Below are 22,847 nucleotides of genomic sequence, written 5' to 3'. Positions count from 1 at the left end.
AAAAGTGAGGGGTAAAGCCTCCAAGGGGGACCGGTGTCAGACAGGAGGATAGCGGTGTCTTGTACAAGTTGGTTAATTAGACAAGTCATTCAGTGTGTTCCTGTGAGCAGCGGAAAGAAAGGTCGGTAAGGATTATGAATGGGTGGGGGCCAGGGAGTGCATAAAACTGCCACCAGATGACCGGGGCAGAGAGGGCAAGGGGATGAAACTCAGATCTGGTAGGTGGGGGCGGGGGTGAGGAGTGTCCCTCATATTACTCACGTTGGCCATACCTTGAAGCTGAGCGCTCTGCATACCCAGGACGTTCTTCTGTATAATCTAGCCTATCTGTATACATTAGCCTGTCTTTTGTACACATTAGTCGGTCCTCTGTATACACTAGTCTGTCTGTATACACTAGTGTATACAGATAAGCTAGATTATACAGAAGAACGTCCTGGGTATGCAGAGATGGAGGCTAGAGTGTATACAGACGGACTAGTGTATACAGAAGACCGGCTAGTTTATATAGGGAGGCTAATGTGTGCAAAAGACAGGCTAGTGTATACAAATAGGCTAGATTATAGAGAAGAACATCTTGGGTATGCAGAGAGAGAGGCTGGGTTACAAAGAGAGGCTGGTGTATGCAGACTTGCTAGTGTATACAGACGGACTAGTGTATAGAGAGGCTTGGGTATACAGAGAGCTAATGTATAAAGAGCAGCTAGTGTATACAAAAGACATCCAATGGTATACAGAGAGACTCGTGTATGCCGAAGACCGGCTAGTTTATACAGAGAGGCTAAAGTGTACAAAACACAGGCTAGATTATACAGAAGAACGTCCTGGGTATGCAGAGATGGAGGCTAGGGTATACAGAGAGAGAGACTGGGTTACACAGAGAGGCAGGAGTATGCAGACTTGCTAGTGTATACAGATGGACTAGTGTATACAGTAGACCGGCTAGTTTACACAGAGAGGCTAATCTGTACAAAAGACAGGCTAGTGTATACAGATAGGCTAGATTATACAGAAGAAGGTCCTGGTTTATGCAAGAGATGGAGGCTAGGGTATGCAGAGAGAGAGGCTTGGTTACACAGACTTGCTAGTGTATACAGACGGACTAGTGTATACAGAGGACCGGCTAGTTTATACAGAGAGTCTAATGTGTACAAAAGACAGGCAATTGTATACAGATAGGCTAGATTATACAGAAGAACGTCCTGGGTATTCAGAGATGTGGAGGCTAAGGTATACAGAGAGAGAGAGGCTAGAGTACGCATACTTGCTAGTGTATACAGATGGACTAGTGTATACAGAGGACCGGCTAGTTTATACAGAGAGGCTAATGTGTACAAAAGACAGGCTAGTGTATACAAATAGGCTAGATTATAGAGAAGAACGTCTTGGGTATGCAGAGATGGAGGCTGGGTTACACAGAGAGGCTAGTGTATGCAAGCTTGCTAGTGTATACAGACGGACTAGTGTATACAGTAGACCAGCTAGTTTATACAGGGAGGCTAATGTCTACAGAAGACCGGCTAGTGTATACACATAGGCTAGATTATAGAGAAGAACGTCCTGGGTATGCAGAGATGGAGGCTAAGGTATACAGAGAGAGAAGTTGAGTTACAAAGAGAGGCTAGTGTATGCAGACTTGCTAGTGTATACCGGTGGACTAGTGTATACAGAGAGGCTTGGGTATACAGAGAGCTAATGTATAAAGAGATGCTAGTGTATACAAAAGACAACCAATAGTAGACAGTGAGGCTCGTGTATACAGAAGACCGGCTACAGAGAAGCTAATTTGTACAAAAGACAGGCTAGTGTATACAGATAGGCTAGATTATACAGAGGAAGGTCCTGGGTATGCAGAGATGTAGGCTAGGGAATCCAGAGAGAGACTGTGTTACACAGAGAGGCTAGAGTATGCAGAAGACCGGCTATTTTTTTTACAGATAGACTTGTGTATACAGAAGACAGTCTGGGGAATTCAGTGAGGCTAGTGTATGCAGAGAGGCTGGGACACCGAGACTATTGTAAAAAGAAGGCAGGCTAGTGTATATCGATTACGGGCACCTGTATACAGAAGACAGAGAGGCTAGTCTATATTGAGTGGCTAGTGTACACAGAGAGATTCATGTATACAGAAAAGCTAGCGTGTAAAGAAAACAGGACTTTATTTTTTGCTAATGCAACTACTTCTGAAACATGTAAAATGCTTTTTTCATATTTTGGTGCTGTTACAAAGTGGTGTGTTGTCAGTGGTGATATCAATGTGACAGTTAATGTGGAGAACTACAACTATTCAAAATAGAGCAAAAGAGTGCTAAAGTTTATTTTGTTAAGTCATTGACTGATAGACGTTGAGTAATTGGCCATTATTGGTTTGGCAGTACATGGTTTATTTTGATGTAAGATAGATTCTCTACTTATAGCCGAGTTTTACACGACTTTATTATTAGCATTATTCGCATTATTCATATATATTATGCAGAGTGTAAGTATTGCAGTGAGACGATATTGCTTTTAAAAGATTTGTATTATTATACATAGCATTGTTAGCAGACCAATAGGACAATTTACATGGCTTAATATTGCAGAGCGTAATTTATCAGGAAAGAGATCCAAAGCGTTAGTTGCAGTAGTTTCATAAAACTGAGAAATCGTTGCATTACTCTAAATTTAAAAGTTGTTCCGGTAGCACTGAAAAGACGATATTAGATGAGTGATCTACACATTTCGTTTACTATTTCACTATACCGGCTAAATGTTAATATGTTAATATGTGCTGCGTGTAAGGTAGAAATTAGATGGTTTAGTGTGAGCTGGTTTACCAGGATTTAGAGATAGTAATCTGTTTATACTAGTAATAAATATAGCAAAATAACTATAACGAGTTTAAGTGGAAATACGTGAAATAACAGCAACAACGTGTGTAGGTTTTTATCAATCAAGTTAATTACGTGTCAGCAGCTAAATATTCTGCAATAGCAGAGATTAAGTATTGCAGTCGAAATGAGATCGGAAGCGATAGTTGCAGTAGCTCCAAAAAAACTGAGAAATCATTTCATTACTCTAAATGTAAAAGTTATCCCGAGCAATTAAACTGTTCACGGTAGCATTGCATTACTCTTAATATGTGCAGCGTGTAAAGAAGCAATAAGATGGTTTTGTATTATCCTAAAATTAGCAGTATACGTAATAAAGGTGAGTAGGTAACCTGGATTTAGACATAGCAAACTCTATAATCTAATTTAGCAAAATTAGAAAGGATAATATTGAGACAGTATATACAGGTCGAGTTTAACTGGAAATACACAAAATATCTAGCTTACCTTTACATTGTTCAATAGAGCATTGCAAAGTAATACCAAGGCAGAATGTCGGAATAGCAATTAGATGAGATGATTGCTGTAATCATGAAATATCAGCAACGCCTAGGTTTCTATCGGATGAGAAAGTATAATAACTGGCAAAGTATGACATGGGATACAGTATGACAAAGAGACAAATTGCATTAGAGATGTGAGATGGACATGAAATGTCAATCCCCATTGGTTACTTACATGTAAACGCGGCTACATACAGCAAAGTGTGAGCTAAGCAGCTAAAGGGTATTTAAGAGTAAATTGACGTAGCTTGAAAATTCCAACGTGTAAATCGTTCCATTAATTATGTTACGCACGAAGACGGCTTACACTGACTGTTTTCCGTTTCCACTGGTCATCGGCATAATGTTTCAGTAACCATGAACATTAATAGTGATAGACAGCTTACATTAGGATGTATGCATGATGTGAATGTAAAATGAATGTAAAATAGTTGCATTATGTGTTATTAATGTAATCAAACTGTATTCCTATGCTTTGCTACTGCAACCACTTCTCAATCAAGTAAACCGTCCCACTGCTTTTCTCACATTTTGCCGCTGTTAAAAAATGTGTTGCAAGTGTTATGTGTTACAAATGGTTATCAGTGTGACAGTTAATGTGGAGAAGAAGTAATACACAAAATAGAGTCAGAAAGAGAATCCTATTGCATAGAGGTAGCGAGAGATGGTTGCATTAATCTTAATGTGCAGTGTGTAAAAGGTTTTAAAAAGATGGTTTTGTGTGACTTTTGCTTTAACGTAAAATTAGCTGTAGACATTATAACTTGTTACAATGATTTAGAGATAGTAATCTCTATAAAATAATAATAATAAGTATAGCAAAACAAATTACGAAAATTTTGAGGCAGTATGTATAGGTCGAGATATAGTGAATACACAAAAGGGATCAAGGGATAGTAGCAAAGTCAAGGGATAAATGCAAAGGTACTCTATTTAACAGTAAATTGACGTAGCTTGCAAATTCCAACGTGTAAATCGTTCCATTAATTTTGCTGCGCACGAAGACGGCTTTCACTGACTGTTTTCCGTTTCCACTGGAAAGAGAATCCTATTGCATAGAGGTAGCGAGAGATGGTTGCATTACTCTTAATGTGTAAAGGTTTTAAAAAGATGGTTTTGTGTGAATTTTGCTTTAACGTAAAATTAGCTGTAGACATTATAACTATGGTTAGGTTTACAATGATTTAGAGTTAGTAATCTCTATAATATAATAATAAGTATAGCAAAACAAATTAGGAAAATATTGAGGCATTATATATAGGTCGAGATAAAGTGAATACACAAAAGGGATCAAGGGATAGTTGCAAAGTCAAGGGATAAATGCAAAGGTACTCTATTTAACAGTAAATTGACGTAGCTTGCAAATTCCAACGTAAATCGTTCCACTAATTTTGTTACGCACGAAGACGGCTTACACTGACTGTTTTCCGTTTCCACTGGAAAGAGAATCCTATTGCATAGAGGTAGCGAGAGATGGTTGCATATGGCAGAAAGACGGCTTATACTGCTTTTCTCACATTTTGCTGCGGTAAAAAGAAATGTTTTGTCACTGTGTTTTAACTGTGACAGATAAGGTGGAGAAAAAGAAGTAATACAGAAAATAGAGTCAAACAGTGGAAACGTTTATTTGTCATGACAGCTGATACTGGTTGAGCAATAAAACTGTTTTATTAAGATGTAAGACTAGTTTTATTCTCTACATATAGGCTTTTCAAAGAGTTGTATAATATAGGCGACCAATAGGACATTTAAATGGCTTAATATTGTAGGGAGGAAGTATCGCTGTTCAAAGGTAAGAGATTGAAAGCTTAGCTTGAAAATGGCCGAGAAATAGTTGCGTTAGTCTAAATTTAAAGGATATGCCGGTACCAATGAGAAAGCTTATATTAGACTAGTTGATCTTTGCATTACACAATCCTATTATTATTATTATTATTATTAAGATCATAGTGCAGAGAGATACTCAGTTAATGTCAGAGATACTCGGTCAATGTCAGAAAAGCAATAAAACTGTTTACATCGTTAGAGAGCGATAGTTACATTACTCTTAGTATGTGCAGCATGTCTGGTAGCAAATGGATGGTTTTGTGAACATTTTGCATTAAGGTACAATTAGAGGTAGAACTCATGGAAGTGAATAGATTTAAGCGGATTTTGAGATAGTACTCTCCATTTCTAATAAGAAATAAAGAAAAATAAGTCAGGATGGTGTGTCAGGACTGTCACATAATCACAGTCCCGGTACAAATATGCAAAATAGAGCAAAAGAGTACATGGTTTATTTTGATGTATGATAGTTTTATTGCATGCTTGATGTGGATGATTAAAATCGTGTAGTGATCTATATTTAGCATAAGAATGAAAAGGCATAACATGGCAATGAGACAAACTCCATTAGAGATGTGAGCTAGATGAAATGATGAAATGTCTCTGTATAGCCCAGATTGTCTTCTGTTATCACTTAGCCTACCCTCTAAATTCTCTAGCCTCTCTATATAGACCAGCATGTTTACACTAGCCGGTCTTCTGCATACAATAGCCTGTCTTCGATATACACTAGCCTATGTTCTGAATACACTAGCCCGTCTTCTGTCTTCTGTATGCCCTAGCCTGTCTTCTGTATACATTAGTCTCTCTGTATAAACTAGCATCTCTGTATACCCCAAACTGTCTTCTATAAAAACTTGTCTCTCTTTATAGCCTGTCTAGCCTTTCTTCTGTACACACTAGCTTCTCTGTATACACTAACCAGGCTTCTATATACAATAGCTTCACTCTATGCACTAGCCTCTCTGTATAATCTAGCCTCTCTATATACCCTAGGTAGTGTTCTGCATCTCCGTAGTGGTAGCCTCTCCGTAGAAGCCAGCCTTTATTCTGTATTCACTAGCCTTTCTTCTGTATGCTGTAGTCTTCTATATATACTAGCTTCTCTGTACACCCTTGCATCTCTGTAATACACTAAACCCTCTGTATACCACAGCTTGTCTTCTGTATACACTAGACTGTAAACACTAGATAGAATACACCAGCCTGTCTTCTGTACCCACTAGAATCTCTGTATACACTACCCAGTCTTCTGTATACACTGTCAGCTTGGATGTATACCCAAGCCTGTCTTCTGTATACACTAGTTTCTCTATATGCACTGTCCTTTCTGTATACTCTCGACCCTCTCTATACATTAACCTCTCTATATACACTAACATCTTTGTATATACTAGCCTCTCTTTAAATTAGCCTCTCTGTGTACCCCAGCCTCACTGTTTACTCTAGCATCTCTGTATACTCAAGCCTACACGAGTCTTCTGTATTCTGTATTAACTAGCCTTTCTTCTGTATGCTGTAGTCTTCTATATATACCAGCTTCTCTGTACACCCTTGCATCTCTGTAAACACTGTGTAAACTAGCCAGTCTTATGTATACACTCGCCGACTGTATACACTAGACTCTCTGAATACACTAAGCTCTATGTCTTCTGTATACACTAGACTGTAAAAACTAGCTAGAATACACCAGCCTGTCTTCTGTACCCACTAGACTCTCTGTATACACTACTCAGTCTTCTGTATAGAATGTCAGCTTTCATGTATACCCTTTCTGTATACACTAGCTTCTCTATATGCACTGTCCTTTCTGTATACACTCGACTCTCTCTATACACTAACCTCTCTATATACACTAACATCTTTGTATTTGTCTTTAAACTAGCCTCTCTGTGTACCCCAGCCTCACTGTTTACTCTAGCATCTCTGTATACTCAAGCCTATCTACATACACGAAACCTGTATTCTGTATTCACTAGCCTTTCTTCTGTATGCTGTAGTCTTCTATATATACCAGCTTCTCTGTACACCCTAGCACTGTAACAGTATTACAGAAACAGAACACCAGCAATAAGGTGTATACTGTGCAGGAGGCACACAACACCGACTCTAACTTCTGCACTGCAGATGCATGTATTGCAGAAATTGAACACCAGTAATAAAGGGTAGCTTCAGGTGTGTACTGTGCAGGAGGCACATAACACCCACTGTAACAGTGCTAGGTTCCCAAGCAGTAAAGACACTGTCCCTGCCTATCGTCCTCTTTCCCTGACCACCGCAACACACTATACAAGGCCGCCGTGCTGGCGGCCTTATATAGTGTGGGGTGTGTACTAAACCCCCCGAGCTATAATTGGCCACAGGAATCCTGCCTGTGGTGAATTGTGGCTCTCCTCACACAGGATGTCACATCTGTTCTTATTATATAGAACCTATTATGCTCCTCGTAAACTTTTTCAGTTTGGCCGAACGGCCGGACGCAAGTTGCCCCCGGTGCGGGAACATGGGGGGAGACATGATGCACATGTTTTGGAGAGGCCCAAAATTGATCCGCTACTGGACAGAGGTGACAGGAACCATTGATCGGGTGGTTGGAACCTCCACCAGGATGGAGGCGAAGTATTGTCTCCTGGGATTAGTTGAAGGAGTTGGAAACCCGGGAAGTAGCCAGATGGCAGTTCTGAGATGCCTATTTCAGGCAAGGAAACTGATTGCCCAACCCTGCTTAGCCTCCAATGTTGGCAATGACTTGGTTTTTTTCGCTTGTTTCCCAAGATGACCATGTTGGCGTTTGTCAAGATGGTTGAGAGTGCCCGAAGAGATCGCCTATGGCCCCATCACCTTGAAAGTGCCTGATCTTGTCTGATCTCGGAGGCTAAGCATTGTCGGGCCTGATTAGTAACTGGATGGGAGACCAACTGGGAATACCAGGTGCCGTAGGATTCTTTTTATGTTGTTGGCGTTGACATGTTTTTTTTTTTCCGCTTGTTTCCCAAGGTGATCATCTTGGCATTTGTCAAGAGGGCTGAGAGTGCCCAAAGAAATCTCCTACGGCCACATTCCCCTGAAAGCGCCCGATCTCATCTGATCTCAGAGGCTAAGCAGGGTCCGTAGGAATCTTTTTATATTGTTGGCTTTGACCTGTTTTTCTTTCGCTTGTTTCCCAAGGTGACCATTTTAGCATCAGTCAAGAGTTTTGAGTATGTCCCAAAGCGTTCGCCTGAGGTCACATCACCCTGAAAGCGCCCGATCTCAGAGGCTAAGCAGGGTCTGGGTCAGATGGGAGACCGCCAGGGTCTATGTTGTTGGCGTTGACCTTTTTTTTTTCACTTGTTTCCCAAGATAACCATCTTGGTATTTGTCAAGAGGGTTGAGAGTGTCTAAATAGAACACCTATGGCCACATCACCCTGAAAGCGCACAATCTCATCTGATCTCGGAGGCCTAGCAGTGTACGGCCTGGTTAATACCTGTATGGGAGACCATCTGTGAATACCAGGTGCCGTAGGCTTCTTTTTATGTTGTTGGCGTTTACCTGTTTATTTTCGCTTGTTTCCCAAGGTGACCATCTTGGCGTTTAACAAGAGGGTTGAAAGTGCCCAAAGAGATCATCTACGGCCCCATCACCCTGAAAGCGCCCAATCTCATCTGATCTCAGAGGCTAAACAGTGTCGGGCCTGGTTAGTACCTGGATGGGAGACCGCCTGGAAATACCAGGGGCCATAGGCTACTTTTTTTGTTGTTGGCTTTGAACTGTTTTTTTCGCTTGTTTCTCAAGGCGACCATCTTGGCGTTTGTCAAGAGGGTTGGGCGTGTCTTGAAGAGAACGCTTACGGCCACATCACCCTGAAAGCACCCGATCTCGTCTGATTTCAGAGGCTTAGCAGCATCAGGCCTGGTTAGTACCTGAATGGGAGACTGCCTGGGAAGACCAGGTGACATAGAAGGATCTGGCCTGGTTAGTGTCTTGATTGGGAGATCGCCTGGGAATTCCGGATGCCGTAGGCTTCTTTTTATGTTGTTGGCTTTGACCTGTTTTTTTTCCCTTGTTTCCCAAGGTGACCATCTTGGCATTTGTCAAGAGGGTTGAGAGTGCACAAAGAAATTGCCTACGGGCACAACACCCTGAAAGCGCCCAATCTCGTTTGGTCTCAGAGGCTAAGCAGGGTTGGGCCTGGTTTGTACCTGGATGGGAGACCGCCTGGGTTTTCCAGATGCCGCAGGCTTCTTTTTATGTTGTTGGCGTTGACTTGTTTTTTTTGTTTGTTTCCCAAGGTGACCATCTTGGCGTTTGTCAAGAGGGTTGAGCGTGCATTTGATCTCAGAGGCTAAGCAGGGTTGGGACATGGTTAGTACATGGATGGGAGACCGCCTGGGATTTCTCGATGCCATAGGCTTTAGTTTTAAGTTGTTGACATTGACTTATTTTTTTAATTTTTATTATTCTTTTATTAAGTAGAACAACATAAATATAACAGTCAACCATACAGCATGAGCCAGGGTCACAATTACATGCTAACAAAAAATAGGCAGCCAAATAACTCTGGGTTCTCAGAGGGGAGTCCTACAGTTTCATGCAAAAAATAGAGAAACCCCACCTCCGACATGTAGTACAGTATAACTAGTGCAACTCCGTTCGGACAAATGTAATCATGGAGAACAACTGGGACCACAGCGAGCCAGCTTATCATGACCTACGTGAACCAGAGTAAAATATGAGCCGGTCATGTCCAGAACCCTGGGGTTCTTCTGGGTCCCGAAGGCTAGTAAGGAGACAAGGCATAGTCAAAAGGGAGGACGGGGGAAGAAGAGAGTGCAAAGACGGAGAGAGAGGAGGTGGGGGGATGGCGGCGGGGAAAAAAAAGAAAAATAAAGACAAAAAGGGAGGGGGGGAATGCCACCCAGGGCAGACATGGCCTACGTAGGTAAACGTTAGATGTTCAGTCGTTTTCTGGGACGGAGGCACTGCTCACCTCCCGAATGTAGTCTCGCGTAACAGTAAAATACCTCCAGGGCCTCCATGTAACACTAAATGCCTCTTCAGTGTTGTGAAGGGTGGCGGTCAATTCTTCCATCCGGAGAATATGATTGACTTTGGAATACCACAGCACCTTGGATGGGGGCTGAGGCTGCCTCCACAGTGCGGGAATGCAGGCCCGGGCGGCATTCAGGAGGTGCATCGTGAGGGTTTTTTTGTATTTTCGAACAGGCTGTTCGGTCAAGTGTAGAAGGCACACTACTGGGAACCCAAAAGTTCCTCAAGGTCGGGCATGCCCAGAAAAGGTGTCCCATGGTCCCCATATCTGAATTTCACCTCCAACAAACATCCGGGATCGATCTATCCATTTTATTCAGAAGGTATGGGACTCTATACCAGCGTGAGACTATCTTGTATCGTGATATTGGTTTGCGATGGAAGCTTTATGTACTAAGGTCAGGATCTTCCCTATCTGTTGTGGGGTAAATGTGATGCCAAAGTCCCTCTCCCATTTGTGGATAAATGGTGGGGGTTGACTCCTCCTCCTGACTACTCAATAGGTTGTACAGGAGGGAGAGGGTGTGTCGCACAGGTTCCCTTTTGTGACAGATGGATTCATAGGGTGTCAGGTCTCTAGGAGTGTAGGGAGCCCTTTGTATGGCCAGAAGAAAGTGACGAAGTTGATAAGCACTAAACAAGTCAAGCGGAGGGTCAGAAAGCTCGGCGACAGTTTGCGTGGTCGGGAGCCCTCCCGTGGGCCACATCTCTCCCAGACGCTGTTTCCCCACCACTGTCAACTGTCGCAGTTTCTTGTTGGTAAATCCCGGTGGGAAGTCTGGATTACCTATAACCGGAGTCATTGGTGATGGCAGGGGAGCAATGTGTGTGCAGCGGAACAACCTCCGCACAACAGCCAACGTAGCTCCCACTACGGGGTGACCTCTGAGGTCTTTTGGTAGGGAGGACAGGAGCCACGGGGAGGTCAATAGGGGAATGGATCCATCCTCAATCTCCATCTCCACCCCCTGCTTGTGTGGGCCATTACAATGCCAATCAACGACTCTCGCTAGCAGAGTCACTCTGTAGTATTGTCTGAGATCTGGGAGACCCAGACCCCCCTTGTCCTTTGGTCTGGCAAGCAATTGCAAATGGGCTTTGGGCAGTTTGCGCGCCCAAATAAAGTCCCGGAGCAGCAGCTGCAGTTGTCTGAAAAAAATTGGGGGTAACCGGATCGGTAATGTCTGGAACATGTATAAGATCCGAGGGAGGGCCATCATTTTGAATGCATTACAGCGCCCGAACCAGGTCAGTGTTAAAGCATGCCAGTTTCCCAAATCAGATTTCAGTCTATCCAGGAGAGGGACAAAATTAAGCAGGTACAATTGCGCTAAATCCGCTGCGATGTCAACGCCCAGTTAACGTATAGATTTTTCAGCCCAGTAGAATGGAAAAGAGGAGCGGAGCCTCTTGGCCTCACCATCCGGAACCGATATATTCAATACATATAGGCTGCCGTGTCGCTGTAGAGACGCAAGTATTTTGGGAAGCAAAATGTGTGGATTGGAGACGGAAAAAATTAGATCGTCAGCGTACGCCGCAATTTTGTGGTGTGCCGAGGGTTTGGATATGCCAGTAATATTCGGGTCATTCCAAACGTGACACATAAGTGGTTCCAGTGTCAGAATTAAAATTAGGGGAGACAGAGGTCACCCCTGCCTCGTCCCATTAGTGATGGGGAAAGAGTCCGAGCACCACTCGGTCACCCGTACCGCTGCCGATGGCGTGGAGTAAAGCGACATTTCCCAGCTCATCATGTTGGGGCCAAGACCTATATGTTCCAGGGTGGCCTGCATAAAGTGCCAGGCCACCCTGTCAAAGGCCTTCTCCGCGTCCGTTGACAACATAAGCAAGGGCCTTCCCTGTACATGCGCTGCATGGATTAAATTGAGGACTCGGGCCGTATTGTCTCTAGCTTCCGACTTATTTTTATTTTTTTGCTTGTTTCCCAAGGTGACCATCTTGGCGTTTGTCAAGAGGGTTGAAAGTGCCTGAAGAGATTGCCTACGGGCACATCACCCTGAAAGCACCCGATCTCGTTTGATGTTGGAGGCTAATAGAGTCGGGCCTTGTTAGTACCTGGATTGGAGAACGCCTGGGAATACCAGGTGTCGTAGACTTCTTTTTATGTTGTTGGCGTTGACCTGTTTTTTTTTCGCTTATTTCCCAAAGTGACCATCTTGGTGTTTGTCAAGAGGGTTGAGAGTGCCTGAAGAGATTGCCTATGGCCACATCACTCTGAAAGCACCCAATCTCGTCTGATCTTGGAGGCTAAGAAGAGTCGGGCCTGGTTAGTACCTGGATGGGAGACCACCTGGGATTACCAGTTATTGTAGGCTTCTTTTTATGTTGTTGGCGTTGATTCGTTTTCTTTTTTTTGCTTGTTTCCCAAGGTGACCATCTTGGCATTTGTCAAGAGGGTTGAGAGTGCCCAAAGAGATCGCTTACAGCAGCATCACCCTGAAAGAGCCCTATCTCTTCTCTTTTCTGAGGCTAAGAAGGGTTGGGCCTAGTTAGTACCTGGATGGGAGATGGCGTTGGAATACCAGGTGCCGTATTCTTCTTTTTATGTTGTTGACATTGACCTGTTTTTTTTTCACTTGTTTCCCAAGGTGACCATCTTGGCATTTGTCAAGAGGGTTGAGAGTGCCCGAAGAGATCACCTATGGCCCCATCACCCTGAAAGCGCCCAATCTCGTCTGATCTCGGATGCTAAACAGTGTCGGGCCTGGTTAGTACCTGGATGGGAGACCGCCTGGGAATACCAGGTGCCATAGGCTTCTGTTTTTTTTTTTTTTATTTAGTAGTATGCGACATACAATGCAAAGGCAACTTCACAGAATGTGTGATACAAATAGTTACAAACAAACGATCATATTGCATGGATATCAGAGCCAATGGTAAGAAGTCTGAGGAGAATAGCACGTGTACAGCTTTGCGGTCATATCAAGATGAGATTAAAGCTCCATCTCGTTGGGATCCTCTATCACTTAAAATAGTATTGATACTAGCCCTGCTACCCTCGAAGAGTTTAGATATCCATAGATAGGGGAAGAGTATTGTGTAGTAGTCAAATGGGGTCGGAACATACCATTTTCTTTTCCCTTTTTTGAGTTAAGAAGGGAAATAGTAGAACTGAAAGGAGGGAGAAGGGGAAAGAGAAGATTGGGGAAGGAAATGGCAGAAAAGGTAAAGAAGGGGTAAGGGGGTGTCGTGGGTAGAGTGGATAGTGTGGGGTCCCCTCCCAGGGAGCAAGAGACGCGCTCGGCTCACCAGCTCATCAGCTGTCCAACGTTTGGAACAGCGATCTCCAACGATCACCATGAGCTTACTATGTCTCACGGAGGTATTCTTCCGAAAAGCGAAACTGGGTCCAGTAGAACCATCTGTTCCCATGTTTTATCCCTCATTGTGGCAGTCAGGTCTTCCATTCGTTCAATATCATTTACCCTTGCGAACCACTGGGTCACCATTGGAGCAGATTGCTCTTTCCACTGACTTGGGATGCAGGCCCTAGCTGCATTGAGGAGATGTTTAAGTAAGGACTTATGATAACGCTTTCTCGACATAGGAGTTAGATTGAGAAGAACTGCTGCGGGATCATTGGCTAAGGAAATGTCTGTGAACTTGTGGATGAGTCTCAGGACAGGCTGCCAGAATGTTTGTAATTTAGGGCATTCCCAGAAAATGTGGAGGGCCAAGAAAAGAAGAGGCCCGCACAAGGTCCCGGTCAGGGTCGAGGCGGAAAGACTTTTCCGTCATGCCGGGTTCAAAGCGTGGGTGTCCAATAATAGGAGTCATGGGCGAAGGGAAACTGGGCACGCCCGTCAGGGTAAAATATCTGTCTAGCTCTTGTAACGTTTGCTCAATGAGTGGGTGTGCCCGCGTCGCTCCCGACCAGCCCGGTCCACTCCAGGGCAAACCTGGAAATGGTACGGATTCACGCTCCAGACGAACCCACAGCTTATCCTTCAGGTGTCTGCACCAGTCAACTACTCTGTTCATGTGCACCGCCGTATAGTACCATGCCGGATCTGGGAGGCCAATCCCTCCCTTGTCTTTTGATCTGAGCAGTAATGTTCGGCTGAGTCTTGGAGGCCTGCCCTGCCATACGTATCGAATAAAGATGGAGCGCATGGCTTTAAAAAATGATTGGGGGATTTTTATCGGTAAGGCTTGTAATAGGTACAAGAGTCTGGGCATTACATTCATTTTGAGCACATTGCATCTCCCAAACCAAGAGGTCGCCAACTTTGACCACCTCTCTAGATCTATGGCAAAATTTTTTAGAAGCGGCTGGAAATTCAATTGGAAAATCAGATGTGGGTCCGGGGGAAACTTGGTACCCAGATATTGTATAGCCCCAGTTGCCCAACGAAAGGGAAAATTAGTGCTTAGACTCGTCTGGGCGTTGGTAGACAGGGAGACGTTGAGTGCTTCCGATTTCTGTAAGTTAATTTTAAAATTTGACAGGGTGCCATATCGTCTTATTTCCGCTAAGAGATACGGCAATGTAATGTGAGGCTCCGAGACATAGAACAAGAGGTCATCTGCAAAGGCTGCGACCTTATGGTGGTGTGAGGGGGTGTCCAGGCCCTTGATGTCTATGTTCTGCCTGATGTGGTGCAGCAAGGGTTCAAGCGATAGGACAAACAAAAGGGGGGACAACGGGCATCCCTGCCTCGTTCCATTGCCAATAGTGAAACGCGACGAGGCAAACCCATTGACCCTAACCATCGCCGTCGGTGACGAGTAAAGAGCTGTAACCCATGAAAGCATGGGGGGGTACACCCAAGCTTCGCAGGGTGGCTAGCAAAAAAGGCCAGCTCACCCTGTCAAACGCTTTTTCTGGGTCCACAGAGAGCAACATAATCGGTAGTTTAAGGCGTCTGGCGCGTTCTATAACATTGATTGTCCTGGTAGTGTTGTCTCGGGCTTCCCTGTTACGAATAAACCCCACCTGATCCAGAGGTATCAGGCGTTGGAGAATGGGCGCCAACCGCTCCGCCAGTATCTTAGTGAAGAGCTTAAGGTCGCTGTTTAATAAGGAGATGGGCCTGTAGTTCGCACAGAGAAGCGGATCCTTCTCCGGCTTGAGTATGACCGAGATGCTTGCCTGCAACAGCTCCGGTGGAAAGGTCTGGCCCTCCAATAGGGCGTTAAAAGCTGACACAAACGGCGTGGACAACAGGGAGAGGAAGGCCTTATAATAAGGGACCGTAAACCCATCTGGGCCTGGTGCCTTGCCCTTGGGTGAGTCTCTTAACGCTGCCGACAATTCCTCCGGGGAGATAGGTTGCGAGAGAAGCTCTATCTCTTCCTGTGTCAGCGACGGGAGGTTTGCCGAAGCTAGGTACTCGTCAATGGCCGCTGTGCCGGCCTGGAGGGCGTCTCCTGAGTCCCGGGGGTGCAAGTTATAAAGGGCTTCATAGAAAGATCGGAAACACTCCGCTATCTCCCGTGAATCATGAAGCTTGGCACCCGAAGGGGAGGTTATGGTTGGAATGAAGGACGCGTTGCGTTGGGCACGCAGGGAGTTCGCTAGGGACCTACTACACTTGTCTCCATATTCATAATACGTCCTGCGGACCCACATGAGTCTGGTTCTAGCCTGAAAGAGAGAGAAATCTCTGATTTGTTCTCTAAGATCTCTCACCTCTACCTCCAGCGCAGCAGTCGGCTGGGATTTGTGTCGTTGTTCACACGCATGCAACTTGGCAATAAGTTTGGAGAGAGCCTCAGTTTTGGCCACTTTGAGTCTATGACCATGTTTAATAAGAATGCCCCTAATGTAGCATTTATGAGCCGCCCATAACATGAGGGGGTTGGAAACAGAATCACGGTTATGATCAAAGTAACTTTCTAATTCCCTAAGCAGGTCTGCGTGGGTCTCAGGGTCCTTCAGGAGAGACTCGTTCAGTCTCCACCAGGACTGACCACGCGACTCCTGTTGTAGCTTCAGCATCAAAGAAATCGGGGCATGGTCAGACAGGGCTATGTGGCCTATCTGAGCGTCTGTGACCGCCGGGATAGCATTGTGGGTGACTAAAAACATATCTATACGTGAGTAAGAACCATGAGCGGTGAAAAAGAACGTATAGTCCCTATCCTGTGGGTGAAGCGTACGCCACACATCGATCAGTCGGTGGGAGTGTAGCAGGTCTCTTATGTGTGAACGCGTTCTCGCAGAAATCGCAGAGGTGCCCGATGATGAGTCTCTGCGGGGTCCAAGGTGAGGTTAAAGTCCCCCCCAACGATCAAAGTACCCTCTGAGAATGCAGCCAGGGCATCCAAGCATGCTTCTAAGGCCGGCAGCTGGTCCACATTCGGCATGTATAGGTTGGCAAGAGTAAAAGTTTGCGAGTGGAGAGTTCCCTTAATGAAGAGATATCTCCCTTCACTATCGGCTTGGACAGCTAACAGGCACCACGGCAAGTTTTTAGCAAGAACACACACTCCTCTCGATTTGGAAGTAGGGGACGTGCTGTGGTGGGCCAGGGGGAAGTGCTTACTATAAAGCCGTGGTATTTGGTCTGTCCTGAAATGGGTCTCCTGGAGGAAAACTATTTGAGGCTTCATCCGCCACAATTCTGTCAGGCAGCTGGACCTTTTTTCAGGTACATTCAGCCCTTTCACATTCCAGGAAACCAGCTTCAGGGCCATGACGGCAGTGGTACCCGGCCGGCGGTCCCCACCAGAGTCAGTAGTAGATATAGAGTTCAAGCACAGAGGAAGAGGAGGAGAAAAAGGAAAAGCAGTAACGAAGCGGAGAAGGTCCGGAGTTAGTAGGGAGGAGGAGGGTAGGAGGGGTGGGGATAGATCGGGGAATTGCTAAAGCTCCTATCGGAGAGAACCTGCCGGTTAGGGCAGAGGGGCCTAGTGGGGGAAGAGGTAAGGCACTGCAGAGGGAGGAACTCGTCGGTGCAGTACCCCTCCAGCATCCCATGGTCCATGCAGTCGCAATCGGGCGTGCACGGAGCTTCTTTGGCATCTTAACTACGACATCAAACGCATTATAGAACATCACTGCAGCAGGTATCGGGCAGTTAACAACAGTAGAACAGTGCATAATTAGACCAACATATTAAACTTTTCAACACAGAGTATAGATAACTTTATACCACCCAGGCACCCGCCCCTCCCCCCCCCCAAAAAAAAAATGGAAAAAAGGGGGGGGGGAGAGGGGGAGGGAGCGGGAACGCCGCCCAGGGGCACCCGGGGGGCACCACCAGGCAGTCCAAAAACACAAAGAGCGCCGAGACTAGGGCACCTGTAGATAAACAGTAACGAGAATGGTGAACAGTACCGCCAATAACTCAGGGCTTCGTCCAGGAAGCGCAGTGTCCAACTCTGTTCTTCCAATGTCCTTCCTCTCCCCTAGCGGGGGCGCTGGGAACAATGGCCCGTGGCATGGTAAACAACACAAAGCTGGATACTCCAGCCGTCTATGTTGGTAGAGAAAAAGAAAACAAAAAAAAAAGGGTATAACACAGGAATAACGGAAAATTACTGTACTCTCTCAGGGTTCACGATCTTGAGGGGCCTGCGATCTCTGACGTTGGGATCGACGGTGGCGTCTCACTCTCTGTGGCCTGGTTGAGGGGTTGTTCGTCGGGGCCACTGCTCCCTGGGGGACAACAGGAGCCAACCAGTCGGGGACCTGAACCGAGGGCAGGCCCAAAGCCTCCAGAAAGGACGGGACCTCCGAAGGGTGTCGTAGCGCAAGGGGCCTCCCATTTTTGCGCACTATAAGGTGAAACGGATGGCCCCACTTGTATGGAATCCTCCGTTCAGTTAGGTGTTCCAGAAGGGGTCGCAGACAGCGTCTCATCTGGAAGGTCTTGCGGGATACATCTGGCAGAAGGGTGACTTGGGCCCCGTCAAAATCAATGCTGCCTTTGCGCCACGACGCTTGCAGGACATCCTCCCTAACTGAGTAATTGTGGAGACAGCATAAAACGTCACGTGGCCGGTTCTCTGTGGGGCTCCTGGGGCCCAGGGTCCTGTGGACTCTATCAATGGCTATTACTGTGTCAGCAGCGCGGTCCAGACAGGCGTTAAATATAGCTGTAACTGTGGCTTTGAGGTCTGCCTGGCCAGTGGCTTCGGGCAAGTCTCTGATCCTGATGTTGCGTCTGCGGTTGCGATTCTCAAGGTCATCCACTAGGAGTTGCAACTGTGCCACTCTGTCAGCAAGGGTATCATGTGCGGCTTGCAGGCCAGAAACATCAGTGGTCAGGGAGGTCACATCCGATGCCAGGGTGGTCACCCGCTCGTTCGTAGCCGACACGTCACGTTTGACCCCTGCGATTTCATGTCGCAAGGTCGTTTCAATCCTGGCTGCCATACAGCTAAAGTCTGCTTTAGTGGGAAGGTTTTGGAGTAAAGCTAGGATGGCCTTGTCCCCCAATAATGCCGGTGCTGGTGGCAGCGGTGGGTCCCCCTGTGTGTCTGAGGCGAGAGCAGCCTGGCCATTCGGTCCTGGGATGAGGCTTCCACTGCGGGAGGGTCTCTGGGACAGTTGGGAGTTGTGAGGGAACCAGGGTGGCAGGCCGCTATGGTCCGGGCTGTCAAGCGAGGCCATGGACAGTGAGCGGGGGAGACACGGGGACAAGTCACTAGGCGGGGAGAACGGGGGCATGTCGTGTCCCTGCATAGCAGTCTGCTCACCTTCCCTCTGTGCCGCGTGTCCTGGAGCGCCGGAGGCCGCGGGCGCCATCTTGGCTGGATCCGGCGTGGAGGCCGGAGGCTGCAGCGGGACCAAGTACCTGTCCATGGCAGCAGCGGCGGACCCCGCTCGGCTGGCTGTGTTCCGCCGAAGCGCGGGGATGTCGGCGATGCCAAAATATGCGACCAGACTGTGGTAAAGGGGTGCGGAGGGGTCACGGATCGGGAGCTCCGGAAAAGAGTGTCCTCACTCCTTCATGCCTAGGCCACGCCCCCCTGGTTAGTGTCTTGACTGGGAGATCGCCTGGGAATACTGGATGCCGTAGGCTTCTTTTTATGTTGTTGGCTTTGACCTGTTTTTTTTAGCTTGTTTCCCAAGGTGACCATCTTGGCCTTTGTCAAGAGGCTTCAGAGTGCCCGAAGAGAGTGCCTACGGCCAAATCACCTATATAGTATCTTATATATAATAACTAAAAATATTATTTATTATTATAGATATAGATATATAGTATAGTGATTTGGTCGTAGGCACTCTCTTTGGGCACTCTGAAGCCTCTTGACAAAGGCCAAGATGGTCACCTTGGGAAGCAAGCTAAAAAAAACAGGTCAAAGCCAACAACATAAAAAGAAGCCTACGGCATCCAGTATTCCCAGGCGATCTCCCAATCAAGACACTAACCAGACCAGATCCTTCTATGGCACCTGGTCTTCCCAGGGAGTCTCCCATCCAGGTACTAACCAGGCCTGACGCTGCTTAGCCTCTGAAATCAGACGAGATCGGGTGCTTTCAGGTTGATGTGGCCGTAAGCGTTCTCCTCAAGACACGCCCAACCCTCTTGACAAACGCCAAGATGCTCACCTTGAGAAACAAGCAAAAAAAAAACAGGTCAAAGCCAACAACATAAAAAGAAGCCTATGGGCTTACAGCGGACCTTAAAAGATGGGACCCATTAGCTCTGTCATGGTTCGGACGCTGTAATGTGTTGAAGATGAACGCGATGCCACGACTTCTGTATCTACTACAAGCCTTACCTATCAAAATACCCCAGACTTTCTTTCATGCGGTTCGCTCAATCTTTATCAAGTTCCTCTGGCGCGGAAAACATATGCGTATTGGTAGGGCAATGCTATTGCGACCGAAATTGCGGGGAGGTATTGGCCCCCGGACCCTGCTCTATATTACACAGCGACGCACATGACACCGGTGGTTGACTGGTGCCGGTGTTCTGCCATATACTGTCCGGCCATGATATAGTGTCCGCGCCGTACTGTGCATGCACAGTATGGAGCAGACGAAGCTTCGGAAAATCTCCGAAGCTGAACGGCGCCTGCGCGGTGAGTGGAGGTGGTAGCCCCACCATCCAAGCGGACATAGGGTTGTGAATATTAGAGGGCCCCTCGCAGGCGAGCTTCGCTCGTCACGCTTCGGGCTTGGCCTCGCTGCGCTCGGCTCTTTTATATTCTTACTCTATGTCCACTTGGATAGTGGGGATAGAACCTGGACTCAGTGCGCAGGCGCCGTTCATGCTCGGCAATTTTCGGAATCTGTGTTGAAACGCTACTGGGAACCCAAAAGTTCCTCAAGGTCGGGCATGCCCAGAAAAGGTGTCCCATGGTCCCCATATCTGAATTTCACCTCCAACAAACATCCGGGATCGATCTATCCATTTTATTCAGAAGGTATGGGACTCTATACCAGCGTGAGACTATCTTGTATCTTGATATTGGTTTGCGATGGAAGCTTTATGTACTAAGGTCAGGATCTTCCCTATCTGTTGTGGGGTAAATGTGATGCCTAAGTCCCTCTCCCATTTGTGGATAAATGGTGGGGTCGACTCCTCCTCCTGACTACTCAATAGGTTGTACAGGAGGGAGAGGGTGTGTCGCACAGGTTCCCTTTTGTGACAGATGGATTTATAGGGTGTCAGGTCTCTAGGAGTGTAGGGGGCCCTTTGTATGGCCAGAAGAAAGTGACGAAGTTGATAAGCACTAAACAAGTCAAGCGGAGGGTCAGAAAGCTCGGCGACAGTTTGCGTGGTCGGGAGCCCTCCCGTGGGCCACACCTCTCCCAGACGCTGTTTCCCCATCACTGTCAACTGTCGCAGTTTCTTGTTGGTAAATCCCGGTGGGAAGTCTGGATTACCTATAACCGGAGTCATTGGTGATGGCAGGGGAGCAATGTGTGTGCAGCGGAACAACCTCCGCACAACAGCCAACGTAGCTCCCACTACGGGGTGACCTCTGAGGTCTTTTGGTAGGGAGGACAGGAGCCACGGGGAGGTCAATAGGAGAATGGAACCATCCTCAATCTCCATCTCCACCCACTGCTTGTGTGGGCCATTACAATGCCAATCAACGACTCTCGCTAGCAGAGTCACTCTGTAGTATTGTCTGAGATCTGGGAGACCCAGACCCCCCTTTCCTTTGGTCTGGCAAGCAATTGCAAACGGGCTCTGGGCGGTTTGCGCGCCCAAATAAAGTCCCGGAGCAGCACCTGCAGTTGTCTGAAAAAAATTGGGGGTAACCGGATCGATAATGTCTGGAACATGTATAAGATCCGAGGGAGGGCCATCATTTTGAATGCATTACAGCGCCCGAACCAGGTCAGTGTTAAAGCATGCCAGTTTCCCAAATCAGATTTCAGTCTATCCAGGAGAGGGACAAAATTAAGCAGGTACAATTGCGCTAAATCCGCTGCGATGTCAACGCCCAGTTAACGTATAGATTTTTCAGCCCAGTAGAATGGAAAAGCGGACCGGAGCCTCTTGGCTTTACCATCCGGGACCAATATATTCAATACAGCCGACTTGGCGCAATTGTTTTTATAGTTTGATAGGCTGCCGTGTCGCTGTAGAGACGCAAGTATTTTGGGAAGCAAAATGTGTGGATTGGAGACGGAAAAAATTAGATCGTCAGCGTACGCTGCAATTTTGTGGTGTGCCGAGGGTTTGGATATGCCAGTAATATTCGGGTCATTCCGAACGTGACACATAAGTGGTTCCAGTGTCAGAATTAAAATTAGGGGAGACAGAGGGCACCCCTGCCTCGTCCCATTAGTGATGGGGAAAGAGTCCGAGCACCCCTCGGTCACCCGTACCGCTGCCGACGGCGTGGAGTAAAGCGACATTACCCAGCTCATCATGTTGGGGCCAAGACCTATATGTTCCAGGGTGTCCTGCATAAAGTGCCAGGCCACCCTGTCAAAGGCCTTCTCCGCGTCCGTTGACAACATAAGCAAGGGCCTTCCCTGTACATGCGCCGCATGGATTAAATTGAGGACTCGGGCCGTATTGTCTCTAGCTTCCGACTTATTTATATTTTTTTGCTTGTTTCCCAAGGTGACCATCTTGGCGTTTGTCAAGAGGGTTGAAAGTGCCTGAAGAGATTGCCTGCGGGCACATCACCCTGAAAGCACCCAATCTCGTTTGATGTTGGAGGCTAATAGAGTCGGGCCTTGTTAGTACCTGGATGGGAGACCGCCTGGGAATACCAGGTGTCGTAGACTTCTTTTTATGATGTTGGCGTTGACCTGTTTTTTTTCCGCTTATTTCCCAAAGTGACCATCTTGGTGTTTGTCAAGAGGGTTGAGAGTGCCTGAAGAGATTGCCTATGGCCACATCACTCTGAAAGCACCCAATCTCGTCTGATCTTGGAGGCTAAGAAGAGTCGGGCCTGGTTAGTACCTGGATGGGAGACCACCTGGGATTACCAGTTATTGTAGGCTTTTTTTTATGTTGTTGGCGTTGATTCGTTTTCTTTTTTTTGCTTGTTTCCCAAGGTGACCATCTTGGCATTTGTCAAGAGGGTTGAGAGTGCCCGAAGAGATCACCTATGGCCCCATCACCCTGAAAACGCCCAATCTTGTCTGATCTCGGATGCTAAACAGTGTCGGGCCTGGTTAGTACCTGGATGGGAGACCGCCTGGGAATACCAGGTGCCATAGGCT

At 46.7% G+C, this 22,847-nt stretch overlaps 6 pseudogenes; all 6 read left to right on the top strand.

The window, feature by feature from the left end:
* The first annotated feature begins 8,024 nt into the window (after positions 1-8,024).
* LOC143949538 (5S ribosomal RNA) lies at positions 8,025-8,143 on the top strand (annotated as a pseudogene).
* A 666-nt stretch (positions 8,144-8,809) lies between these two features.
* On the top strand, positions 8,810-8,928 carry LOC143949708 (5S ribosomal RNA; annotated as a pseudogene).
* Positions 8,929-12,454: 3,526 nt separating this feature from the next.
* On the top strand, positions 12,455-12,573 carry LOC143947937 (5S ribosomal RNA; annotated as a pseudogene).
* A 322-nt stretch (positions 12,574-12,895) lies between these two features.
* Positions 12,896-13,014, top strand: LOC143946351 (5S ribosomal RNA; annotated as a pseudogene).
* Positions 13,015-22,506: 9,492 nt separating this feature from the next.
* Positions 22,507-22,625, top strand: LOC143947936 (5S ribosomal RNA; annotated as a pseudogene).
* A 103-nt stretch (positions 22,626-22,728) lies between these two features.
* Positions 22,729-22,847, top strand: LOC143947907 (5S ribosomal RNA; annotated as a pseudogene).

Source organism: Lithobates pipiens, unplaced genomic scaffold, assembly GCF_037356315.1.
Source record: "Lithobates pipiens isolate NorthernLeopardFrog02 unplaced genomic scaffold, aLitPip1_a1.2 Scaffold_30, whole genome shotgun sequence".
In the NCBI taxonomy this organism is placed as follows: Eukaryota; Metazoa; Chordata; class Amphibia; order Anura; family Ranidae; genus Lithobates; species Lithobates pipiens.
This window is presented reverse-complemented; position numbering and strand designations above follow the sequence as displayed.